Source organism: Oncorhynchus clarkii, chromosome 2 (assembly GCF_045791955.1).
Source record: "Oncorhynchus clarkii lewisi isolate Uvic-CL-2024 chromosome 2, UVic_Ocla_1.0, whole genome shotgun sequence".
NCBI lineage: Eukaryota > Metazoa > Chordata > Actinopteri > Salmoniformes > Salmonidae > Oncorhynchus > Oncorhynchus clarkii.
The window spans coordinates 77788056-77812022 of record NC_092148.1 but is presented as its reverse complement, the minus strand read 5'-3'; positions in this window follow the sequence as shown (position 1 = coordinate 77812022).

The following is a 23967-nucleotide window of genomic DNA, read 5'->3' as shown; positions in this document are numbered from 1 at the left end:
CGGCGAGGGTGCTGAACTCAATGACGAAGTCAGCCAATGGTCTGGCCGCTTGGCAGAGGTTGAACAGTCGGCTATCCGCTTCTCATCCGCTAACTGGGTGGTTGAAGACTCGTCGCAGCTTGGCAGTGAAGGCTAATATGGAGCTGCAGGATGGTGGCTGCTGTTCCCACACTGCCGTTGTTCACGCCAGGACTTTGCTCGAGAGTAGAGAGATGATATAGACGATCATGGCCCAATCAGTGTGGAACGAGGAGGACTGTAGCTCTAACACCAGAGAGCACCGGAGGAGGGTCTCTGATATTTGGGAGAGTTGTTCTTGCTCTGCTGGGTCCATGTTGAGGCAGAAGCTTGCTGTGACGTGGTGAGGTTGGACCCAGGTGCAGAGAAGAGACCAGACAAGGTGTCAGACATGTGCGTACTTGACGCGAAGTCAGGTGCAGGAGAGCAGAGAATTGTGAACAGGCGCACACTTAATTACGGCAGGAGAGATATACAGACGGACGCAGCTGCTTCAAAAACCTCCTCCAGCCAACAAGGCAAAGTGTATAGCGTGCACAATAGTCACACAACGTAAATGTATAACAATTCAAATAAGCTTTGTGAAGACACACGGAAAATAACAAAAGCTTAGCCTAGTGAGCACAATACGTAACACACAAATAATTTCACACAAAGACATGAGGGGGGACAGAGGAATAAATACATGTAATGTGATTGGGGAATGCGAACCAGGTGTGAATGGAACAAGACAAAACAAATGGATAATAGAAAAATGGAGTGGCGATGGCTAGAAAGCCAGTGACGTCGACCGCCGAACGCCGCCCGAACAAGGAGAGGAGCCGACTTCGGCAGAAGTCGTGACACAAGGAATCAGTGGTTAAGGATTAACATAATACTTTACTGAGAAAACAGTAGCCGCAGGATCACACTACACTTGAAAAACAACAAACAATAAATAAAAAAAAATAAAATTTAAAAAAAAAAAAAAAAAAAATGTAAACCTCACTCAGGAAAAAAACACACACAGTAAACAAGCTTCTACAAAGGACAACAGAAAACACACCTTATTTTAATGTCTGAATGTAAGATGTTAGCTCCTGGACTTAGGGTTGGTGGAGGCTCCATTAAGAGGTTTTTAGTGAGCTGTCAGGTTGTCAGGTTTTTAGTGAGCTATTTTAAAGAAATAGAGACTGATTTCCACTCAAATGGTTCCATACATGTGTTGTTTAATGGTTATGCCATTTAGATATGTCTCGATAATGCACTGTTAGTATGACAGAGGATATCTCTTCACAGGTTTATTGATCTCACTTTTCCCACTTTGTCAGTGCTTTCAGGTGGTAGTTTTGAAGGAAAACTAATGAGGGATAATTCTATTTTGAAACTCATGGGCAGAGTTGGGCGTGCCAGTAGAGTTGGGGGTGCCAATAACAACTGCATGGTAAACATATGGATATTGCTGTTTCACATAGTGGATCTGATTCTCACCCTGATGATAATGGTAGGAGCTTAAATATCCTGTATAATACCTACTGCCTTTGTGCCCTTGCGCAAGGCACTTTACCCCTAAGCAACCCCTGCGCTGATCCCAGCCTGTGATGTATGTGTGGAGTGTCAAATTGGGTATTGTACAACTAAGCAGGGTTGGTCCTGGTCAGTCCCTGCATGGGAGACCAAATGCTGCTGGTGGTGTTGAAGGGCCAGTAGGAGTCACTCTTTCTTCTGGTCTAAAAAAACCACCCCTATACCACAGGGCAGAGATTGGGGACATTGCCCGGTGTAGGGTGCCATCTTTTCGATGGGACGTTCATCGGGTCTCCTGACGCTCAGTGGACACTAAAGATCCCACAACACTTATTGTAAGAGAAGGGGTGTTAACCCGTGTCCTAGCTAAATGTCCAATCAGACCCTCTTACCATCATGACCACCTAATCCTCCAAAGTTTCCAATTGGCTCATTCATCTCCCATCCTTCCCCCTGTAACTATTCCCCGGGTCGTTCCTGTAAATGAGAATGTGTTCTCAGTCAACTTACCTGGAAAAATAAGTCAAAAGAATATGCAGACAAATGAACCAATAAAGCAAATGTTGTATTACTGTATTGTATCTAATATCTACATGTCGTAGGCCTAAAGGGAAGTCAATTGCATTTACAGTTGAAGTTGGAAGTTTACATACTCTTAGGATGGAGTCATTAAAACTGTTTTTCAACCACTCCACAAATTTCTTGTTAACAAACTATAGTTTTGGCAAGTCAGTTAGGACATCTACTTTGTGCGTGACACAAGTAATTTTTCCAACAATTCTTATAATTCACTGTATCGCAATTCCAGTGGGTCAGAAGTTTACATACACTAAGTTGACTGTGCCTTTTAAACAGCTCGGAAAATTCCAGAAAATGATGTCATGGCTTTAGAAGCTTCTGATAGGCTAATTGACATAATTTGAGTCAATTTGAGGTGTACCTGTGGATGTATTTCAAGGCCTACCTTCAAACTCAGTGCTTCTTTACCACGTTCATCTGTACAAACAATAGTACGCAATTATAAACACCATGGGACCACGCAACCGTCATACCGCTCAGTCTCCTAGAGTTGAACATACTTTGGTGTGAAAAGTGCAAATCAATCCCAGAACAACAGCAAAGGACCATGTGAAGGTGCTAGAGGAAACAGGTACACAAGTATAGATATCCACAGTAAAACAGGTTCTATATCGACATAACCTGAAAGGCCACTCACCAAGGAAGAAGCCACAGCTCCAAAACTGCCATAAAAAAGCCAGACTAGGGTTTGCAACTGCACATGGAGACAAAGAGCGTACTTTTTGGAGAAATGTCCTCTGGTCTGATAAAACAAAAATAGAACTGTTTAGCCATAATCACCATTGTTATGTTTGGAGGAAAAAGGGGGAGTCTTGCATGCCAAAAAATACCATCCCAACCATGAAGCATGGGGGTGGCAGCATCATGTTGTGGGGGTGCTTTGCTGCAGGAGGGACTGGTGCACTTCACAAAATAGATGGCTTCATGAGAAGGGAAATTATGTGGATATATTGAAGCAACATCTCAAGACATCAGTCAGGAAGTTAAAGCTTGGTCGCAAATGGTTCTTCCAAATGGACAATGACCCCAAGCATACTTCCATACTTCAAGTTGTGACAAAATGCTTAAGAACAAAGTCAAGGTATTGGAGTGGCCATCACAAAGCCCTGACCTCAATCCTACAGAAAATGTGTGGGCAGAACTGAAAAAGCATGTGCGAGCCAGGAGGCCTACAAACCTGACTCCGTTACACCAGCTCTGTCAGGAGGAATGGGCCAAAATTCACCCAATTTATTGTGGGAAGATGGTGGAAGGCTACTCAAAACATTTGACTCAAGTTAAACAATTTAAAGACAATGCTACCAAACACTAATTAAGTGTATGTACACTTCTGACCCACTGGGAATGTGATGAAAGAAATAAAAGCTGAAATAAATCATTCAATCTACTATTTCACATTCTTAAAATAAAGTGGTGATCCTAACTGACCTAAGACAGGACATTTTTATTTGATTAAATTTCAGGAATTGTGAAAAACTGAGTTTAAATGTATTTGGCTAAGGTGTATGTAAACTTCCGACTTCAACTGTATTTTATGGAACAAAAATAGTAGTAGCACATTAGTAACTTATAAAACAGCATTGGGGTTTAGGTTTACCTATAGACTAGGCCTACTAATGTTGCTTGTGACAAAACACTGAAAGGTCACCTATGTTATTTGACAGGAATAATCCATTGTTTAACAATACTTAAATTCCCCAGGACTGAAGATTCGGCTTTCAGATCTTCACTTTACGGGATACGATCTGTGAGTCATAGTACATCAATTCCACTCAATGGCAAAAAAACAAGGATTGTTAAAAAAATAATGGTTCAGTTTTGGAATATAGCGGTCCCTCCAAACATCACATTCTTAAATAGACGTCCGTATCATGCCTGTAGGAGTCAGCAAACTAAGCTTCTCCACTTTTCTTCCCCCAGCATGCTCCATTTCCTTATCCAACGGGAGAAATACGAGGTCAGTATTAGCAAGTAAACGAGATTCAGAAGTAGGCTACAGAAAGTCACTATTTACGTCTTTGCTAAATACCCCGTCTTCCTGGACACTCTATGGAGGGACAAAGCTCGAACAAATTATGAAACAGTAGGGCAAATATCTCGCTGTAGAAAACGGAATGAAAACTTTGTTCATTGCTTGCAAGTTCCCAGGCATGTTTTTTTCTGGATTTGCTCTGCGCTGATACAAGTCTGACAGTTTACAACAAAGTAATTTGTAAGGAGATTCTCGACAGGTAAGACCGCATATTAAACTCTACATTATATTGTAGTAATTCACAGTACTGTTTTAGACAATTAAAGGGTGTTTCGTTGTTGACAGTTCAATAACTTTACCAAGTTTGCTGATAGCTTTGTTTAGCTGAGCTGCTGATTTCACGAGCTGTTAGGGCTTCATACAGAGCACGTATAATTTGTTACAATGCGACAGACACAACGATCATGTTGTGTAGTCTACCATAAAATAACATCACGTTCACATGATGTTAGTTACATGGGATTAATGTGTGAACATGTCACTATAGGCTACTAAAGTAATACAAAGTCAAATGTAACCTCACCTCAAGTTTGAAGAAACATTATAAGCATAACATTTGAAATGTACTTTTCGGGAAGACGTTTTCACATGTGATTAGCCAACTGAGCATACAATTTGCATAAAATGGTGCCAGCAGAAATTGCTGCATGCATCATTCCTAAAGGAATGCATAGGGGTTATTATTCCTCTCATGCAGAGACCTAAGCAATGTGAAGTATCAAGATAAATTCAGAGCACTTTGAGGAGGAACAGCTGAGAGGCGGCTAGTGCTGATCTAGTATGTGGGAAGCATGCCTTGTCGAACAACTGTCTTCTAGCTTGAACAACTGTCTTCTAGCTTGAACAACTGTCTAGTTTGAGTGCCATATTGTGTTGCAAAGGATGTGTCTGAAGCACAGATGAAGCCTATTTATTGCTTTAACAATGCTATCATGTCTGTATCAATGGCTTTTCAGACCGGCCGATTTAATTAGGGCCGATTTCAAGTTTTCATAACAATTGGTAATCTGCATTTTTGGAATCCGATTATGGCCGATTCCATTGCACTCCACAAGGAGACTGCGTGGCAGACTGACCACCTGTTACATGAGTGTAGCAAGGAGCCAAGGTAAGTTGCTAGCTAGCATTAAATTTATCTTATAAAAAAAACAATCAATCTTAACATAATCACTAGTTAACTACACATGGTTGATATTACTAGTTTAACTAGCTTGTCCTGCGTTGCAAATAATCAATGCGGTGCCCGTTCATTTATCATCGAATCACAGCTTACTTTGCCAAACGGGTGATGATTTAACAAGCGCATTCGTGAAAAAAGCACTGTCGTTGTACCAATGTACCTAACCATAAACATCAATGCCTTTCTTAAAATCAATACACAAGTTAATATTTTTTAAACCTGCATATTTAGTTAAAAAAATTCATGTTAACAGGCAATATTAACTAGGGAAATTGTATCACTTCTCTTGTTCTGTGCAAGCAGAGTCAGGGTATATGCAGCAGTTTGGGCCGCCTGGCTCGTTGTGAACTGTAATTAATTTGCCCGAATTATACATAATTATGACATAACATTGAAGGTTGTGCAATGTAACAGCAATATTTAGACTTATGGATGCTACCCGTTCGATAAAATATTGAACAGCTCCGTATTTCACTGAAAGGATAAACGTTTTGTTTTCGAAATGATAGTTTCCGGATTTGACCGTATTAATGAGCGGTGGTAGGCAGCAGCAGTCTCTTAAGCATTCATTCAAACAGCACTTTCCTGCATTTGCCAGCAGCTCTTCGCAATGCTTGAAGCACAGCCCTGTTTATGACTTCAAGCCTATCAACTCCTGACATTAGGCTGGCAATACTATAGTGCCTATAAGAACATCCAATAGTCAAAGGTAAATGAAATACAAATGGTATAGAGAGAGTCCTATAATTCCTATAATAACTACAACCTAAAACTTCTTAACTGGAAATATTGAAGACTCATGTTAGAAGGAACCACCAGCTTTCATATGTTCTCATGTTCTGAGCAAGGAACTTTAACGTTAGCTTTTTTACATGGCACATATTGCACTTTTACTTTCTTCTCCAACACTGTGTTTTTGCATCATTTAAACCAAATTGAACATGTTTCATTATTTATGAGACTAAATTGATTTTCTTTGTATTATATTAAGTTAAAATAAGTCTTCATTCAGTATTGTTGTAATTGTCATTATAATGTATATATACAGTGCCTTGCGAAAGTATTCGGCCCCCTTGAACTTTGCGACCTTTTGCCACATTTCAGACTTCAAACATAAAGATATAAAACTGTATTTTTTTTGTGAAGAATCAACAACTAGTGGGACACAATCATGAAGTGGAACGACATTTATTGGATATTTCAAACTTTTTTAACAAATCAAAAACTGAAAAATTGGGCGTGCAAAATTATTCAGCCCCTTTACTTTCAGTGCAGCAAACTCTCTCCAGAAGTTCAATGAGGATCTCTGAATGATCCAATGTTGACCTAAATGACTAATGATGATAAATACAATCCACCTGTGTGTAATCAAGTCTCCGTATAAATGCACCTGCACTGTGATAGTCTCAGAGGTCCGTTAAAAGCGCAGAGAGCATCATGAAGAACAAGGAACACACCAGGCAGGTCCGAGATACTGTTGTGAAGAACTGTTGTGAACAGCCGGATTTGGATACAAAAAGATTTCCCAAGCTTTAAACATCCCAAGGAGCACTGTGCAAGCGATAATATTGAAAAGGAAGGAGTATCAGACCACTGCAAATCTACCAAGACCTGGCCGTCCCTCTAAACTTTCAGCTCATACAAGGAGAAGACTGATCAGAGATGCAGCCAAGAGGCCCATGATCACTCTGGATGAACTGCAGAGATCTACAGCTGAGGTGGGAGACTCTGTCCATAGGACAACAATCAGTCGTATATTGCACAAATCTGGCCTTTCTGGAAGAGTGGCAAGAAGAAAGCCATTTCTTAATGATATCCATAAAAAGTGTTTAAAGTTTGCCACAAGCCACCTGGGAGACACACCAAACATGTGGAAGAAGGTGCTCTGGTCAGATGAAACCAAAATTGAACTTTTTGGCAACAATGCAAAACGTTATGTTTGGCGTAAAAGCAACACAGCTCATCACCCTGAACACACCATCCCCACTGTCAAACATGGTGGTGGCAGCATCATGGTTTGGGCCTGCTTTTCTTCAGCAGGGACAGGGAAGATGGTTAAAATTGATGGGAAGATGGATGGAGCCAAATACAGGACCATTCTGGAAGAAAACCTGATGGAGTCTGCAAAAGACCTGAGACTGGGACGGAGATTTGTCTTCCAACAAGACAATGATCCAAAACATAAAGCAAAATCTACAATGGAATGGTTCAAAAATAAACATATTCAGGTGTTAGAATGGCCAAGTCAAAGTCCAGACCTGAATCCAATCGAATCTGTGGAAAGAACTGAAAACTGCTGTTCACAAATGCTCTCCATCCAACCTCACTGAGCTCGAGCTGTTTTGCAAAGAGGAATGGGAAAAAATGTCAGTCTCTCGATGTGCAAAACTGATAGAGACATACCCCAAGCGACTTACAGCTGTAATCGCAGCAAAAGGTGGCGCTACAAAGTATTAACTTAAAGGGGCTGAATAATTTTGCTGATTGTGTCCCACTTGTTGTTGATTCTCCACAAAAAAATAAAGTTTTATATCTTTATGTTTGAAGCCTGAAATGTGGCAAAACGTCGCAAAGTTCAAGGGGGCCGAATACTTTCGCAAGGCACTGTATTATAGGACCCTCTATACCATTTGTATTTCATTAACCTTTGACTATTGGGTGTTCTTATAGGACACTTTAGTGTTGCTAAACTACTAGAAGGCTCAGTGCGAGTGACTTTTGAAACGCTATTACCGCGCGCTAACTAGCAAGCCATTTCACATCGGTTACACCAGCCTCATCTCGGGAGTTGATAGGCTTGAAGTCATAAACAGCGCAATGCTTGACGCACAATGAAGAGCTGCTGGCAAAACGCACAAAAGTGCTGTTTGAATGAATGTTTACGCGCCTGCTTCTGCCAACCACCGCTCAGTCAGATACTTAGATACTTGTATGCTCAGTCAGATTATATGCAACAATGCAGGACACGCTAGATAATATCTAGTAATATCATCAACCATGTGTAGTTAACTAGTGATTATGATTGTTTTTTCTAAGATAAGTTTAATGCTAGCTGTAGTATCTGGGATCTACATCTGCTTATATTAGTTACTGTGCTGTTACTAAGCAGTAATGCATTACGGCCGTGTTACGTTACTACACCTAATGGGAAATGCACATGCGCACTGGAATGCCGCGAACTGTAGAGCACGAGGGGTTTTGACTAAACGAAAACTAACGGTACTCCCGTCTCCTGCCTGGTCATTTCTCCACAACACAAATATTACACTAGCTAGCAACTTACCTTGGCTTACTGCATTCGCATAACAGGCAGTCTCCTTGTGGAGTGCAACGAGAGAGAGGCAGGTCGTTATTGCGTTGGACTAGTTAACTGTAACGTTGCAAGAGTGGATCCCCCGAGGTGACAAGGTGAACATCTGTCGTTCTGCCCCTGAACAAGGCAGTTAACCTTGTTGAAAATAAGAATGTGTTCTTAACTGACTTGCCTAGTTAAATAAATATTAAATAAAGGTTGTTGTTTTTTTATCGGAAAATCGGCGCCCAAAAATACCGATTTCCGATTTGTTATGAAAACTTGAAATCGGGAGAGAAGGACCTTGGTCAGAGAGATGACCAAGAACCCGATGGTCACTGTGACAGCGCTCCAGAGTTCCTCTGTGGAGATGGGAGAACCTTCCAGAAGGACAACCATCTCTGCAGACGGAAGCCACTCTTCAGTAAAAGACACATGAAGGCCTGCTTGGAGTTTGCCAAAAGGCACCTAAAGGACTCTGACCATGAGAAACAAGATTCTCTTGTCTGATGAAACCAAGATTGAACTCTTTGGCCTGAATGCCAAGCATCACATCTGGAGGAAACCTGGCACCATCCCTACGGTGAAGCATGGTGGTGGCAGCATCATGCTGTGGGGATGTTTTTCAGCGGTAGGGACTGGGAGACTAGACAGGATTGAGGGAAGGATGAACGGAGCAAAGTACAGAGCGATCCTTGATGAAAACCTGCTCCAGACCACTCAGGACCTCAGACTGGGGTGAAGACAACGACCCAACAAGACAACGACCCTAAGCACACAGCCAAGACAATGCAGGAGTGGCTTCGGGACAAGTTTCTGAATGTCATTGAGTGGCCCAGCCAGAGCCTGGACTTGAAACCAATAAAACATCTTGAGAGGATCTGCAGAGAAGAATGGGATACATTTCCCGAATACAGGTGTGCCAAGCTTGTAGCGCCATACACAAGAAGACTCTAGGCTGCAATCGCAGTCAGAGGTGCTTCAACAAAGTACTAAAAAAAGGGTCAGAATACTTATGTAAATGTGATATTTCAATTTGCAAACATTTCTGAAAACCTGTTTTTTGTTTTGTCACTATGGGCTATTGTGTGTAGATTGAGGGGAAAAACACAATTCGTTCATTTTAGAATAAGGCTGTAACGTAACAAAATGTGGAAAAAGTCAAGGGGTCTGAATACTTTCCGAATGCATTGTATGTGTAACTGATAGATGCACACTCACAATACATGTTAATGTTTTTAAATGTACTGTATGTAAATTGAAATGTATTTTTTGTTGTCTAACCCCCTTAAGACTAGATATCACCATTGGCTTTGGCTAATGGGGATCCTAATAAATCAAATACAAAATCAGATTGCGCCATTTAAATGTATTTCTTGCATTTTCCATTGTCCTGGATCTGATACGTTTCCTCAAAAGCACTTGGTCGATATTGTCAACAGCCACATTTTTGGCTTTAACCTTTATTTCCATAAACAGTTGGCCCTGTTTTTATTTTTATTATTGAGCTCTTGCAGTTGAGCCATGAGTGAAAAAGGGTGACTTTTGGGGTGCATCTCATTCCTTCAGTGCATTCTCCAGATGTTATGTGCATTGCACTTTACATGCTTTGAAACATATTCAACGGTTCACTTGTAGGCCCGTTGTGGCTGACCACTCAATATACTGTACAATGTCTGTCAAGCCTGTACAAACATTTTGTTCAGACATTTTCTAATTTATTAGTCTGTCAAGTGTTTTCCAAGTCCACCTAAACAGACCAATGTCCCTTCATACCAAATTTTGCCATACTTTCAGATTCTTCACCCTCTCCAGAGGGAAGTGTTGAAGCACAAACCAAATAGAACATTTTTATTCTCCAATTCATACATACGCCCAATACAGAAGTCAGAGTACGCCTTTTCTAAATAAGGCTAATGATTTATGGGGAACTGTTTTTGCTTTTCTCTCTGCCTTTACACACGGCTGTCTGGTTCACGTCCTTGCTCTGACAGAGGGAATTCATTTACCTTTGTTAAGCTTTCTGCTTTGCAGTTGACCCCACGTTTTCTCAAACCCTTCCTGCTCTAATGCTGGCCACGGGTCTGTGACCTCTTAGACCTGTAACTGAGGAGAAATGTCAATTTCCCGTTTTATGTCCTTCTCAGAGGAGCGATGTGAATATGTAGACAACATGTACAGATGGATGAGTTCTTTGCTACATACCTCATATGGATATCTCCCCTATATCCCTTACAAGGAAGGCCCAGGGATAATTAATAGCAATGCCGCACCCAAAGACAAATGACCTCACTCCAGGACCCTCATCTGTTTTTCATTGTTTTGAGCCCTTCATTGGGCTGGTTTGCTTAATGAAGCCAATATAAAACTGCCTTCAAAGGGCACTGTGCACAGCAATCCCTCTCCATGACTATTTGGAATGAATGATCATACTCTGTGCAGCTCATAGAACTCCTCAGATACGCTGGTTAATTCACCGCAGCAGTGTTAGACAAACAGCAGCAGTCCCAATTAGGGTTGGAAACTTTACGGTAAATTTCCAGAATTTTTCAATGGAAGTTACACCCTGGAATTTGGGGAATTTTGTTTTAAATTCATCAATAAAGTTAGCTTATGACAGTGAACCTTTTTTTTGTGTGATACACAAGGCAATTCAAGTTATTGTGGAATATTTTGGTTAAGCTATCCTCAATTCAATGGAATTGCAATCCTCTGCATGCACAGTGCATTCTTCCATCACATGTACAGCTGATTCTCAAGACCTTGCACACTAATGAGATGCTATTGAGCCCACATTACTACTAAACTGTCTGAGCCAAGGACTACATGCTTTCTGGTAAGTTTTGATTACAATACTGGGTGGGGTGAATATATTTTATACGACATACATTATATTTTTTGTTATCTAGTAAGTAGTAGCCTACAGCAAAGTGTGTTCATTTCTAACTTCAATTTCTGGTAGTTAGTTTTTTGCTACCATGTGGGTTTTAGCTTGCTTGAGCCTGTTTCCATACATGTTTCATTTTTAAAACATTTATCTTACAAAGGAGTTGTTTAATCTGACGGCGTAACTATTTATCTGTACATGGAATTGTATTAGTTTGTAATTATTTTTTATTTTTTTTCAATCCTTTACAGGTAAATTCCACGGGCACTAGCTGATGTGTGGAGACATTTCACTGCAGCTAATGTCGAAGGAAAAGCTGAGTACATTTGCAAAAACTGTGCCAAATCATTTGTGAAGAATGCAACAAAGATGTAGAATCATCTGGCCAAGTGCATGAAGTTCCCTTAGCGCTCACAACAAGCAACCTCTGACAAAAGACCCTCTACTTCTATTAGAGGTGAAAATGATGAATCAGACACGTTATCGATAGAAACAGCTCATGGTCCTCCTGGAATCAGAAGGTTTTTTTGACTCAATGGAGGAACGTAGTCAGAGAAATGCTTATGAATGTCTTGCTCGAGCTGTGTATGCAGCTGGTTCATCTCTGATGCTTCCAAGTACTGGACGAGTTTTCTGAATGTTCTTCACCCAGCATACACCCCTCCAACCAGACATACTTTATCTACTAATTTGCTGGATGCAGAGTTCAACAGGGTTCAAGTGAAGGTCAAGCAAATCATACAGAAAGCAGATTGTTTTACAATCGTCTCTGATGGGTGGTCGAATGTTCGTGGCCAAGGAATAATTAACTACATCTCCACCCCTCAACCAGTATTCTACAAGAGCACAGACACAATGGACAACGGACACACCGGCCTCTACATTGCAGATGAGCTGAAGGCAGTCATCAATGACCTTGGACCACAGAAGGTATTTGCACTGGTGACAGACAATGTTGCGAACATGAAGGCTGCTTGGTCTAAAGTGGAGGAGTCCTACCCTCACATCACACCCATATGACTGTGCTGCTCATGCATTGAATCTGCTCCTTAAGGACATCATGGCACTGAAAACAGTGGATACACTCTACAAGAGCCAAGGAATGGTTAGGTATGTGAAGGGTCATCAAGTTACAGCAGCAATCTACCTCACCAAGCAAAGTGAGAAGAATAAGAGCACCACATTGAAGCTGTCCAACACCCGTTGGAGTGGTGTTATCATGTTTGACTGTCTCCTGGAGGGGAAGGAGTCTCTCCAAAGAATGGGCATATCAGTCTACCAATATGGAGTGGGCTCACTCAACATTTTGCCGAAGAACACAACCATGAATAAAGAAGGGTACCAACACATCCTCCGAGAGCTACTTCTCCCAACCACCCAGGAGCAGTCTGGTGACGAACAATACTTTTTCCAGCATGATGGAGCACCTTGCCATAAGGCAAAAGCGATAACTAAGTGGCTCGGGGAACAAAACATCAATATTTTGGGTCCATGGCCAGGAAACTGCCCAGACCTTAATCCCATTGAGAACTTGTGGTCAATCCTCAAGAGGCGGGTGGATAAACAAAAACTCACAAATCCTGACAAACTCCAAGCATTGATTAGGCAAGAATGGGCTGCCGTCAGTCAGGAGGTGGCCCAGAAGTTAACTGACAGCATGCCAGGGCGGATTGCAGAGGTCTTGAAAAAGAAGGGGCAACACTGCAAATATTGACTCTTTGCATCAACTTCATATAATTGTCAATACAAGCCTTTGACACTTATGAAATGCTTGTAACTATACTTCAGTATTCCATAGTGACATCTGACAAAAATATCTAAAGACACTGAAGCAGCAAACTTTGGAAATTAATATTTGTGTCATTCTCAAACCTTTTGGCCATGACTGTACAGTTGAAGTAGGAAGTTTACATACACTTAGGTTGGAGTCATTAAAACACGTTTTTCAACCACTCCACAAATTTCTTGTTAACTAACTATAGTTTTGGCAAGTCGGTTCGGACATCTACTTTGCATGACACAAGTAATTTTTCCAACATTTTTTTTTACAGACAGATTATTTCACTGTATAATTAATTGTATCACAATTCCAGTGGGTCAGGAGTTTTACATATGCTAAGTTGACTGTGACTTGTTGTGGCAAAATGGCTTAAGGACAACAAAGTCAAGGTATTGGAGTGGCCATCACAAAGTCCTGACCTCAATCCCATAGAAAATTTGTGGGCAGAACTGAAAAATCGTGTGTGAGCAAGAAGGCCTTACAAACCTGACTCAGTTACACCAGCTCTGTCAGGAGGAATGGGCCAAAATTCACCCAACTTATTGTGGGAAGCTTGTGGAAGGCCTAAGATGTATGTACACTTCTGACTTCAGCTGTATGTTGAAAACATTTTTGGGAGATGCGATGGATCATTGGGGAATCATTCAATATTCCCTTTTGTTGTTCAGTCAAATCATCCCATGTGAAGTCAGATCATTTAATAAAATTTCAATTTGTAACTACATCTTTTTTTCTTCTATTGGAAGCACTTAATTGCAAATGATTGTCTACTTATGATAAGGTAAAATATTTGTTTCTGTCTCCGTATGATGTGGTAAATATATCCAATGCAAAAAACATCTACATTTAAATGGTTTTAATATTAATTTGCATATATTTCTGTTAATTCCCACGGAAAGTTCCCACCTCTGAATATTCCTCAAAATATGCAACCCTAGTACCAATTATGTTTTTTTTGCCTCTGTGTCCCATAGGCTACACTCATGGTGACCAGCTAGAGCCCTTTTCCGCTGCCCCTTCATGAAAGTTCCCATTCTCCTGGACAGTCTGAACAGCACTGGGTAGCTCCCATGCCACTGGGCCACAAAGGCTGCTATATCAGCATTTTTTTGTCCCTTTGACATCTGGCTCAGGGTCTCAGTGCCAGTCTGTACCCTCTGTGGCTACAGCTCAGGGCCAATCACAAACAGGAACAAGGCTTGGCCTCTGACTGTGCATCTACCCCTGGCTGGCTCACAAACAGCAGCTCAGATCACACCCATACTTTTCAAACTGCTCATTTCAGGATGAAGACAGTAAATGTATCCATGTTTTTCTGTGCTGTAGTGCACATTTATGAAATGCTTCTCTGATGCAGCCTCCAGCTATACATACGCTGTGAGCACATTCTGTGTCGATATTTTGACACTGCTATTTGAGCAACCTCACACTGCTGTTTACTATTTTAGTGCCATGCATTCTGCATGCTCTTGTTCTTGTTGCTCTTGTTGCGCTTGCTGTCAAATGGTAGGGAGCCTTTTGCTTGGTTCCCTTGCGGTTAATGGTATCTTGTTTAGACTGTGTTGGGTTATAGTGTTTCAGAACTGTTGTTCTGGTGTGACTGCCAAAGCATCCCCTGCCATTAGCTCAGATTACTTCTGCTTCGGCAAGGCTTTTACAGGTGCTACAATGATCGTATTATGAATGGGAAGACAAGCTGTGTCCTGCTCAGACTGAGACGTGTTGATATCTTCCTTATCGGCTCAGAATTGCTCTGTTATTTAGTATTTTGGTAGATGATGGCAAATACAATGTCTTATTACCTATAAAGGCTAGAGTTCCTGAGAAAGACTTGACTGGCTGTTACTCTACGATAAGTCATGCTCAGTGCAGCCCTACCTCGTAGCAGTGGTAATGTCTAGCTTGTTGACTAATGGGGGAGGATTTCCTGACAGTGAATTTAGCCAGTGACAATTGTCTTTGTCTGGGTTTTTGGCAAGCCTTGTCTGGGCTTGGCCTCTGGCTGTTTTGAACTGTTATCTGAGTTGAGAGCCACCACTGCTGCATAAAACGGGACTTTTACAAGGCACCTATATAGCACTGGTGAGGTAGTAGATGATTAGACAACACCTTTAAGATCCCTATCAGCTATATGTGCTGTAAACTTTAACAAGATTGAAATGGTTGCTTCTCTTGGGAGGAAAAATGCTTTACTTGGAAATGAAGGCCTCATAATTGCTCTTAATTTTTAAAGGCCACAATCTGAGGGATTGGTTTGGGTCATGTTTTTACAGTAACATAAGGGATGTCTGGTCCTAGTGTTTCTGTAAAGAGATATTTAAAAAAAAAAAAAAATTCAGCTTTATATTCGTAATTTCCAGCACTACCCTAACATCAACATATGTGAAAATGGTATGTTTCTATGTTGTGTGGAAATCATATGATTTTAACCAATTATGAGTAGGCATTACTGACTAATTGTCTACTAATATGTTGATATAAGCGGAAAGTGTTTCCAATATCTTTTTTACTACAAAATGTAGCCATTTTCACATGTTGATTTTTGGGGTGGTGCTGGAAATGATGAATATGAAGTTGAAAGATTTTGAAATGTCCTTTATAAAGACTAAAACATTATGGATGACGTGGGAGAGAGTAAAGTGGAAACCCAAATAGAGTTTGGAAGATGAGTTGTAGTACGTATCTGTGAACCTTTTATTTAGCAGAGGCTTGACGGAGTATACACAGTCAGGCATGAGGGAGCAATTTCTTTGTGTCGCTTTAGATAACTAGTCTACCTTTCTGGAGTGAATATATGATTTAAAGTGATATTATTAATGTCTAACCCTTGCTATATTGGGTTGCAATTCAACTTTAATGATCATATCCTGTGTGAGTGTTATATGGAAATGATTTGTTTCTGGAGCTTGCCAGCTAGCTTAAGTCAGTTTGTGACTGGCCTGTGTTTGATGAATTGGCCCCATATTTTATATCTCCTACAGGACTGATAGAGGTAGTTCTAGGGGTGGATGGATCCCTCAGTATTCAGATCCTCTTGATCATAAAGTGACATTTTAATTGTCTATGAAACAGGTTTTTAATAATATACTTTTTGAGAAGTACCTCAGCATAATATTATATTTTTTGAAGTGTTGATGTCATCATGCTGTGGTGAAATTTTAACAATACAAAGTGGAACCTTAAGGCTCCTCATTAGTAGAGACGGAGCCAATATGTGAGACATTGAGAAGACATGGGGGAGTGTGTGTGTGTGGTCATGGGACTACCGGTGTGTGATCATGGGACTACCGCTCATCTGCTGTATGCTCTGACCTCAAGATGATTTAGTCCCTACCTAAAGTTCATAGGCTAGTCTGTAGCATCAATCACTTATCACAGACACTCACTGCTCATTGCCTGACAACTCCTACCATTGACCGCTGTCTCACTCAGACCAGGAAAAAAATATTATTGTTAATTTTCCAGCTGTGACTTGAACACATCTGTACCCCACGTCACAGGCCCTTATAATGTTAATTTGTGAGTTGCAGTAGGATAAATCATTTGTCAATACAGCATCTATTTCCTGCGCCAGCATAGTCTGACCCCTGTCCAATGTGAATGCGTAGCTTTTGTAGACCTAGCAGGGGAATTACACTTATTCCAGACAGAGTTGCTCACAACCTTTAGTAGTCAGAGCAGGGAACAGTCAGTTCCTGGAAAGTTTGTTTTCTTCATCCTCTCTGTTCTCCCATCGCATCTCAGATCAAGTCGATGTTTGTTTTGTCATATGCACAGGATACACAGTACAATGAAAAGCTTACTTGCAAGCTCTCCTCTCAACAGTGCAACAACAAATATATAAATTAAATAAAAACATTACATTAGTAGATCGTTCTGTTAATTTCTATCAATTTCAGTAGCAACCATGGTAATAATGTAGTAAAAACACCTACTACTAGGAAATATTCTATGGCAATATGTAACCTAGTCCCTGAGCCACAGTGTCTGATTTCTGTCCAGTGTGAAGTAGAGACCTAGCTAACGCTTTTAGGAGGCCTACCATAACACTTCTGTACAGTGTGAAGTAGTAGCTACTATAAGTGAAGGACCTCAGAGAGTTGTCCCCAGTGTGACTAATGGCAGACAACGGAAGCTCATTGCCAAGGCACAGCCATCTCTCCCTCAAGCTCCCGCCAGGCCTATAATCAAAAGCACCGTTGTGAGCTAGAAGAAAGGCAGGCTGGGCTTCTTGGCTAGGCTACCACACTGTGGCAATTAAACAAGTCGGTAAACATGGTTCTCCCTCTCGCTATTTCTCTCGACTTCCCCCGGGCTTCCTCACTGAAGACATATCATTCTTTTATCAATGTTTTGCAGAATGAGGTCAGCTAGGCTGTCTGTCATTTACTGATGTCTATGAAGTAATAAACTACTGATTCGATGCTCCTATACTAGAGGTCGACCAATTTATGATTTAACGCCGATACCAATACTGACTATTGGAGGACCAATAAAGCCGATACGATTCATCAACCGATTAATATTTATATTAATATATTTTACATTTATTTGTAATAATCACAATTACAACAATACTGAATGAACACTTATTTATGTATTGTTATTTTACCCCTTTTTCTCCCCAATTTCGTGGTATCCAATTGTTTTTTTTTTTAGAAACTACTATCTTGTCTCATTGCTACAACTCCCGTACGGGCTCGGGAGAGAAGGTTGAAAGTCATGCGTCCTCTAATACACAACCCAACCAAGCCGTACTGCTTCTTAACACAGCGCCATCCAACCCAGAAGCCAGCCGCACCAATGTGTCGGAGGAAACACCGTGCACCTGGCAACCTTGGTTAGTGTGCACTGCGCCTGGTCCGCCACAGGTGTCGCAGGTGCCCGATGAGACAAGGATATCCCTACCGGCCAAACCCTCCCAGTCGCGGCCGGTTACGACAGAGCCTGGGTGCGAACCCAGAGTCTCTGGTGGCACAGCTGGACACTTATTTTAACTTAATATAATACATCAATAAAATCAATTTAGCCTCAAATAAATAATGAAACGTTCAATTTGGTTTAAATAATGCAAAAACAAAGTGTTGGAGAAGAAAGTAATTTTTGCCAATATGTGCCATGTAAAAAAAGCAAACGTTTAAGTTCCTTGCTCAGAACATGAGAACATATGAAAGTTGGTGGTTCCTTTTAACATGAGACTTCAATATTCCAAGGTAAGAGGTTTTAAGTTGTAGTTAATATAGTATTTATAGGACTATTTCTCTACCATTTGTATTTCATATACTTTTGACTATTGGATGTTCTTATAGGCACTATAGTATTGCTTCCACCCCTCTCCTCGCCCCTACCTGGGCTCGAACCAGGAACAAATCGACAACAGCCACACTCGAAGCAGCGTTACCCATCGCCCACCAAAAGCCACGGCCCTTGCAGCGCAAGGGGAATAACTACTCCAAATCTAAAAGTGAGTGACGTTTAAAATGGTATTAGCGCACACCCAGCAAACTAGCTAGCCATTTCACATTGGTTACACCAGCCATTAGGCTGATAGGCTTGAAGTCATAAACGGTGCTGTGCTTGCGAAGAGCTGCTGGCAAAATGCACAAAAGTGCTGTTTGAATTAATGATTACGGGCCTGCTGCTGCTCAGTCAGACTGCTCTATCAAATAAAACTTAATTATAACATAATATCACACAGAAATATGAGCCTTTGGTCATTAATATGGTCGAATCCGGAAACTATCATTTTGAAAACAAAACGTTTTATTTCCGTGAAATACGGAACCGTTCGGTATTTTATCTAACGGGTGGCATCCCTAAATCTAAATTTTCCTGTTACATTGCACAACCTTCAATGTTATGTCATAATTATGTAAAATTATGGCAAATTAGTTCGCAATGAGCCAGGCAGCCCAAACTGTTGCATATACCCTGACTCTGCATGCAATGAACGCAAGAGAAATGACACAATTTCACCTGGTTAATATCGCCTGCTAAACTGGATTAGTAGTTATAAGTAGTGATTATGATTGATTGTTTTTTATAAGATATGTTTAATGCTAGCTAGCAATTTACCTTGGCTTCTACTGCATTCGCGCAACAGGCAGGCTCCTCGTGGAGTGCCAGATGGTTGCAAGATTGGATCCCCTGAGCTGACAAGGTGAAAATCTGTCGTTCTGCCCCTGAACAAGGCAGTTAACCCACCGTCCTAGGCCGTAATTGAAAATAAGAATGTGTTCTTAACGGACTTGCCTTGTTAAATGAAGGTATACAAAAAAATATATAAATTTTTTTGAAATCGGAATTCGGCGCCCCAAAATACCGATTGTTATGAAAACTTGAAATCGGCCCTAATTAATCGGCCATTCCGATTAATCGGTCGACCTCTATCCTATACCTGTAATTACTACATCATGTATCACTTCCCAGCTCTGACAGGGGAATTTTTTTTCCTATTCATTCTCTGATTTAGAGTTTTATTGATGTAGATTATTATTATTTTTTGCCAATTTGCAGACTATCTTATCCAGAATGAATTTAAAGGAGCAATTAGGGTTAAGTGCCTTGCTCATGGGGAAATTGACTGATTTAAAAAAAAAAAAAATCACCTTGTCAACTCAGGGATTTGAACCAAAAACTTTTCGGTTGCTGGCCCAACACCCTTAACCTCTAAGCTAGGCTTAACCGCTGGGCTAGGCTACCTGTCGACCTATGTGATCCTATAACCCCTATTATAATTGTATCGCTGTGCATCATGGAGCTCTACCGGAATGGATAGCTGCATCCCTGTTGTTGACTTGTGTTCTGGTAGGTGCTCAGAGGAGTTACACAACTCCACACTGACACCTGCATTCACAAAATCCTTGTGGTTTGGACTTCAACCATCGTGGTTTTGACTTGAGCCGTCGTGGTTTTGGACTGGTCTGCTCGCTCTGGCGTAAACTATATTTGACACCGCTTAAATACAGTCATTAGTGCATCTGGAAGCAACAGCCAAGCCTCTTCTTTCCCCTGCTGTCTGCCCCAACATCAGCTGAGTGACTAGTCATGGGTCATTTGCCTTTCAATCTCACTCTGATTCCCCTGCATTGCATTACTGCAAGTTGAACACAAGCTCTAATCATATTTGGGTTCCAGACTATTTATTGGTTCACCTGAAATTCACAAATTGAAGCAAATGGAAGCACTGATTATGATGCTCTAAAGATGAAGTGATGTCAATGCTTTTCCTGGTGTATTGAGTCTGATGTCTGTCTGATTTGGATAGCTTCTCTGTAAATAGTTGTCCTTTTATGACCCTAAAATAGATGTTCTGAATGTCCTCCCCAGTGGTTTCACCAGGGACTATCAATAACCTAATACATTCCACTCAAACATCTGGTATGTGAAGCCTCTCTTGTTCTCTTTACCTGTTGCATTGTGTGTGTGGTGTGTGTGTGTGTGTGTGTGTGTGTTATACATTTTACCTTTATTTAACTAGGCAAGTCAGTTAAGAACAAATTCTTATTTTCAATGACAGCCTAGGAACAGTGGGTTAGAACGACAGATTTGTACCTTGTCAGCTCAGGGGTTTGAACTTGCAACCTTCCGGTTACTAGTCCAACGCTCTAATCACTAGGCTTCCCAAGCTGTGTGTGTGCCTGCCTGTGCACCTCTTTATTTCTTTTAGCATTAATCCCATCTCTAATATAATTACTTTGACGCTGTGTTTATCTTAGAGAAAACAGAGTGACGCTGCTGGCAGTTTGAGTCAGCAGATCCATTCAGGAGGATATTCCTGACTTCCTCCCTGCTCTGTCTTACGAGTGACTTCACACACAGGAAGTAGAGTTCACTGGGCTGCCCAGACACCCAGAACACTGTTGATTTAGCAGATGAACTCCCATTTAGCCAGTTTCTTCTCAGAGATTTCAGTTAAACTATTTATGTTTTCCTCATTTAATCCGGCACTTAATTTGCATACAAATGAGCTGTTTGGTTTGTTTCATGTTGCTATAAAATTGTAAGAGTTGTTTTGAAAAGGCATTTTGATTCTTTATACTCTCCCTCACAAATAACATGATAAATATTAAGAAATGTGCCTTGAAAAGAAAGGATTAGCTTAATTCCAGTTGCCCTAATTAAATGACTGGAAGGATATTGTATGACAGTTTGTACTATCTAACTGTGAGCTTGCTCTGTTAGCATCCATCACTGCAGTTTCCCCATCACTGCACTCTAGCCATGAATTATACTGTTCATCCAGATGGAAGAGTGCCCTCTACAGGCCCTCCAAATTCACACGCAGCAGCAGTCCACATCTCTCATCTAAATACAAAGCTGTCTGGGCCCTGTTTGCAGTGGTAACCATGAGCGGGGCAGGCTGGCACTGTACGAAGGGTGCTGCAGTGCTGACAGACCGAAGCATTTCAAATTTGAGTCACAATTTATAAAGGGAGGATTATAAAGGGTTCTTCAAATACATTGCAATGGCCATTTTAATGTGGACCTTAACATTATTTTGTGCTCACATAATGCAACTAAACAAAGTCAAACATATCCTGCAAGCTAGCTACATTTAATGGATTACTAACAGTTCACAGGAAGGAAACGACCATCAGCATTTCCCATACAAATACATACAAATCCTGGAATCTTATTTTTGCTATTTTGTGAAGGTGAGATTCAGGGATTTTTCTTGATTGAAAGCAATAGGCTAGGATGATGGCCTTTTTGAATTTCTAGATCTTTCTGCACATTGTTGGCCAGAAGGAGTTTCTCCACTGAAGCCTGCAGACCATGATACGTCCTTGCCACTTCGCAAACCAGAGCCTGTTCTATTCTCAGTCAAACTAGCAGGCAAATTGTCAAGCTTCTTTGAAGTGTGAAAATGGTTGGCTAAAGTAACAACACTGTGTCAATACAATACAATAGAAATGTTACATTGATAAAGTCCTCGGACCATTGCAGAAATCCATACATTCTAGAGTGATCTGTTAGTGTTTTTGTTTGTTTACGGTCATGAGATCCTTGTCCTCTTTTTCAGGGACTGGCCTCTCCTCAGCTGAGATGACGCAGACGAGTTGACCCATTAACCCCTTCCCTCCCTCTCTCTTTGTCCCCCTCTAATCCACCACCCGGGGGCGGCAGCAGGAGTTTGTTTGATGCTGCTACAACACATTCACACATTTTGAGGGGTCCCCACTTAACAAGTAAATGGGGTTAAACCCACGCATGCTGCGTAGCCTGCTGTATGCTTGCTTAGCTCGCACGGAGAGTCGAGCTAGGCTTGAACTCTGGAACTAAATTGCACACCAGGAAAGTGGCTGAATACACCCATTGCCTGGGCCACTGGGTAAAGTTTGGGCTTGAAGGGTTTGATCCCATTTAAGACCATTAGAAAACATTGGCCAATTCCTGAAATGTAAAGCAATGGAAAACACAGTCCAGAGAGGGTGCCAGTGGTTTCTGCCTCAAACTCAAATCAGAATCCATGAGAGCGTTCGCCTAGGCGTTTCCATGAGTATTGTTCTTCTTCAAGAGACTGGTTGAGAATGATGTACCATGTGCAGAAGTGACCACAGGACAGACATGGACACAGACACAGGGCAGTCACCCTAGTCATAGTCTGTTCTCTCTGCTACCACACGGCAAGCGCCAAGTCTAGGTCCAAAAGGCTCCTTAGCAGCTTCTACCTCCAAGCCATAAGACTGCTGAACAATTAATCAAGTGGCCAACCGTACTGTTTACATTGAACCCCCCCCCCCCCCCCCATCTTTGTGCAGCTGTGGGACTGGGTGTGGGTCTAGGAGTGCTGGCTTTCCCAACAGACGTGGGAACTGCCACAGACCGGCTCAGTCAACTCATTGGACGCTACACAGGCACATGGCATGAGGAAGGACCAAGTCATACTAAAATGTGGTACACCGTTTTACAAACTAAAGTTCACTAAATAACACATACAACTTAGTAATGGCCAGTGTCGCAGCATTTGAATGGTTAGCTACTGATCAGGAAATACTGTCACAGTAATTGGGCTGCTGGATAGCCAGACTAACTACATATCAGAGGTAGCTTAACTCTCATCGTGGCTGTACGTCGGCCTTTTGAAAGATGGTAACATAGAAATAGAATGAATTAGTGGGTGTATAATATAAATTTTTCTCATGCTTATACTGGTACACATAAAAGTAAGGTAATTTTAAAGTGTCCTTCAGCATCACTGAGGTTATCATGCCAATCATTTGCAATGGCTCTTTTTCAATAAATCTGTTATTCATAAGTGGATATTAATACCTGAGAAGCAATTCAAGTGGAGAAGATGTTTAGCTGCAGTGTGATTTATTTAAAAAATTGTGTGCAATGTTTTGAACTGATGTTGACCCAAAAATTAGTGTTTCAAATGATATGACTTAGACTATATATCATCATTTTGTTCTTTATCATGTCATTTTCAGGTGAGGAATGTCAAGTGATTTGCAGGACATATGCTTGATATCAAATCAATAAGAATGGACTACTTTCTGAAAATGAACTGAAGATATGAATCATCTCATGATTGATTTAATTATTGCATTCTGGAAGCCAATAATCTTTCTATGAGGACACATACTGTATGTGTCACTATATGTATGTTGTACGTAGAAATGGACAGTATGGTGTTATATGGGGGATAAGCACTACACACTGGCCTTCTTGTACCAACCCAGTTTCC